Raw genomic sequence first — 4,348 nt, 5'->3', positions numbered from 1 at the left:
ACTCCCCCGCTGGCTGCTGGCACTGGCCCTGGCTCTGCTGTCGGACCCTGCTCTGACTCCCTGACTCCAGACGCCTCGCCTCTCCGAAATCTGTGACGGTAAATCCTGGCATCTCGGGAGAATCTAGGGGATCTCACTCGCTTGCGGGCTGTGACCCGAAAGCAAGACAAGTTCCTCCGGGGTGGAGGAGATCCCATAGACTCCTGGGTCTGCGGAACTCTCTGATCTGGGGATCCCGGTGGGCTCACCACGGTGACTGGTACTGCTAGGATAGGCTCTCTGGTCTCCATAGGCTCGCCTGCCTGTGGATATGGCACCTGTGGACTGCCTGGACTCCGCGGACCTACGTGCTCAGCGTGGGTCGGCAGGAAGAATGAGAACACCATCGGGAGCGTCACTGGGAAACCGATGTGTCCTTCTCCTGGATCCCTACACCACAAAATTGTGAGTCCCGGATAAAAGCAGTATCCGGTAACTGGGTCAACATGCCAGCCAGCACGGGACGGGAAATCAGCGTGGATCGCGAGCACTGGAGGGAAGCTCATTGTCACACCTGTTATTTGCTTTTATAAAAATAAGTGCAAGGGTGAGTCATACGCGACTTGCACAATAATACACATCAGATAAAATAAGCGTTAAAACATTAGCCAACATATCATTAGTCACACACATGTTAACAAACACAAGTAATAATGCAATATGGCTAAATCAACCTTATTCCTCCGTCCTTCGAATTGACTTCTCTCACTACTTCGTAGGAAATGGTGAGTTCATCGCCAACCTTTTTATTATTTTATTTATCATGTGATGAGTATAATTTAAGGGCCAGAAGCTATTGCTTCGTTATCTTCGGAAAGTCTTCTCGGGAACATGAACACTCCTTACAGTCCACTCTTTACCGGACATTGATCGCTCAGTAGCTCACAGACAGAAGTACACGAATATGCGGTCGTTGCTACATCACATCTGGTCGGCCATTCCGGGACCCTGCTGGTAGCTGATGGAGAGGTAGGGCCATCGCCTAAATCCCGGGTCAATTCATCTCTGAACATGACCACCTTTGGCGTCTCTGTATTCCCACTCTCTTAGTGGTAGTGACAGTACTTTCCGAATCCTTATTGCACCTTAAGAGTATTTTCAAATATCAATCATCTCCCCCTTATACTTCCATTAAGTTTCTAATAAATTAGAAACAAGCATCTGCTGCCTTACTTAAAGTAAGTACACCATAGTAATTATAGAGGTGGGATCTTTGATAAGATCAAGTAGTTCTAGGAATGCAAGCGGGAGTTCTAATCCGCCGTTAATGGTTATGTACTCTTAATTGCTTAGAGAAAAGGGCTCACTTGCCTATATTACTATCATTATTCATTTTATTGCTCTACCTATCCTACAGGTAATCCTAAGGTGTTATAGATGGTTTAATTTTCAAAAGCAAGTATCAATAACACATTAAATCGGGGATTACCTTTTCCCTCTTCCCACTACCTCAGATGCTTAGTGATGACCCTATTTTAGTAGTGTTTTTAGGGTCATTTCTTTGTTAGTTTTGAGTCTTTTTATTGAGTCTCATGTAGTGTTTCATGCATTCTCATGCATTTTTATCTTTTCTTTAGTCTTTATTTTGTTTTGGTAATTTAGTAGTTTTATAGGGAGTTTTCTTGCATTTTAGATAAAGTTTAGGACTTGCATGGTTTTGTTGTGTTAATTGAAGGATCTCTTGTGCTAATAAGCTCTTTGAGCTTCTAGAATTTTCCTTCGCTTGTTGGTTAAGTTTCAGATCAGGAACTTAAGAAGGAAGAAGGCCAATAAGCTTGGAATTGATGGGAAACTTAAAGAGGATTGAAAAGAGGAGTTTCAGAAGCCAAAAAGCCCTTTTCAGGCGAGCTTAAGCGCCTAGGCGCTGGGGGATGGGCGCCTAGGCGCCAATTGGGTCCAGAGAGCATGTTTTTACATGCAATTGGCGCTCAGGCGCTCTGAATTGGCGCCTGAGCGCCCAGACTCGACCTGTTAGCCTTTAAATAGGCTTTTTGCCATTTCTTATGTACCTTTTGTCATTTTTATCAACTTTTTACATAAGTTAGAAGAGAGAGCTTGAGTTCTGAAGCTTTGGGAGCTTTCCCTAGGCCTTATGATCCAGGTTTTATCTTTACTTTCTAGCATGGATTCCATAGCCATGTTTGGCTAAAGCCCCTTTTGCTTTGGGTTCTTTGTAAGACTTTGAATGTTTTAGCTATCAATCAATTTCTATTCATGTTGTTCTGAGTAAACCCTTGAATCTCACTTCTATGCTTTATCTCTCAAGCTTGAATGCATGCTAGCTTTTTACTTTTCTATAATCATAACGACAGTTTGTTATAGAATTGGGACTTGTTGTGAGATTACTTCTTCTATACTTGCTACCAGGAATAGAGGAAGGGTTGAGGTTTGTTGGCCTGAATTGCATGCTTAGTGCTTCTAACAAATGTTTAGGTTATCAAGGAATTGAATCTATCTTTTGATTAGAAAGGGTTTTCTTTACGAGGCATCGATAGATGACTATCTAGGCTAGAACATCAAGGAGAGACTCAGGATTAATTGAATAGGAAGGTTTGCTAAAACTGAATTTGTTGAGCAAGAACCCAAGGCAATCTCATCTCTGTTTTTCAATCGCTTTATTACTTGATTACTTGTCTTTTTACAAACTCAAGAAACAACCAATCATTAAAACTGAATTTTACTCGCTTTTCAACCTTGAACTTGACTCTTAAACTGAATTGCCACACCAATTCCCTGTAGTTCGATAAATTAAAACTCGGAGATATCTGTGCACTTGCAGATTGACCAACAAGTTTTTGGCGCCGTTGCCGGGGAATTGTTTGTGGTTTTTGGTTTAAGTTTTTAGTTTGTGGTTTTATTTTTGTTTTGAACTTGTCTAGAATTGGTGCTACTAATATTTCTCTGTTTAGTATCAAACTTTCAGGCTACTCTCACAAGAGACACCACCATGGGTGGCTGCATGACAGAGGAGGAGATGCAAGCCCACATTGAGGCAAGAATCCAAGAGGGGATCACCCTCCGATTATGTGAGCAAGAAGTTGAGAATGCCAACCGGTCTCTTCGGGAACTCACTTCGGCTACCATGAGTATTGACTATCCCGGGAGCATTGTCTTTCCCGAGGGAGTAGGAAACTTTAAGTTGAGACCGGCATTCATCAACTTGGTGAGCCAAAACCAATATGGTGGAGGTACTTTGGAATATCCACATGCTCACATGGAGAGGTTCATCCGGAATTGCAACACTTACCATGTGAACAATGTTCCGACGGATGCAATTCGGTTGAGCTTGTTTCCGTTTTCTTTGAAGGATGCAGCGGAGGAATGGCTGAATTCACAACCTCAAGGGAGTATCACTACTTGGGACGACCTAGCAGAAAAATTCACAACAAGGTTCTTCCCAAGAGCTCTTTTGAGGAAGCTGAAAAAAGACATCATGAATTTTGTGCAACCCACTGAGGAAAATCTCTATGAAGCTTGGGAGCGCTTTAAGAAGTTATTGAGGAAATGTCCTCAACACAATCTCACCCAAGCTGAATTGGTTGCAACATTTTATGATGGTCTACAATACTCTTGGAGGTTTGGCCTAGATGCGGCTTCAAATGGGGAGTTCGATGCTCTTCCCCCACAAACGGGGTATGACTTAATAGAAAAGATGGTAGCGAGAGCCATGAACTCTGAAAATGATCGCCAAACCCGAAAGAGTAAGTTTGAAGTGGAAGCTTATGACAAGCTCTTGGCCTCCAACAAGCAACTCACCGAACAAGTGGCGGAGATTCGAATGCATATTAAGGAGACCAAGGCTGTTGGTGCAAGAATGACTTGTGTGGAGTGCAAGTCTTGTGGTGGACCTCATGTTAGTAACTTGTGTACTGTCAATGCTGAGAGCAATGAAGCCAAAGCTATAGCTCAAGGAAGCATAGTTCTATCCTCAAATCATGAACCTCTTGTCCAAACACAAGTTGTTGGAAAGGTGAATTGCAAGAGGAGTTTAGAGGAGCTATTGGAGAGTTGCATCAACCGCATGAACAACAACCATAAGAACCAAGAGGCGGCTATCAAGAACTTGGAGAACCAACTTGGCCAGCTAGCCAAGCAAATTGCCGAAAGGCCTCAAGGTAAATTTCCTTCCGATACTATCCCCAATCCCGAACAAGAAAATTCTGCTGTTGTTACCACTAGGAGTGGGAGAGTGTTACATGAGTTAAAAAAGAAAGTAGAGGAAGAAAAAAGTGAGAAGATAGTTGAGGAGGAAGTGAGTATTCCTATTAAAACTAGAGTGATGAATGATCCTATTCCTGAACTTAGCAAA

At 42.8% G+C, this 4,348-nt stretch overlaps 1 non-coding gene across 1 annotated transcript; it reads right to left on the bottom strand.

Moving 5' to 3' along the window:
* Positions 1-3,454: 3,454 nt before the first annotated feature.
* LOC130709587 (small nucleolar RNA R71) lies at positions 3,455-3,561 on the bottom strand. Its single transcript, XR_009010065.1, has one exon. It is a non-coding gene; the product is annotated as a small nucleolar RNA R71 (small nucleolar RNA).
* Positions 3,562-4,348: the final 787 nt, after the last annotated feature.

The sequence above is a fragment of the Lotus japonicus genome, chromosome 3 (assembly GCF_012489685.1).
Source record: "Lotus japonicus ecotype B-129 chromosome 3, LjGifu_v1.2".
Lineage (NCBI taxonomy): Eukaryota > Viridiplantae > Streptophyta > Magnoliopsida > Fabales > Fabaceae > Lotus > Lotus japonicus.
Note: the sequence above shows the minus strand (reverse complement) of the source record. Positions and strands in the feature narration are given on the sequence as shown.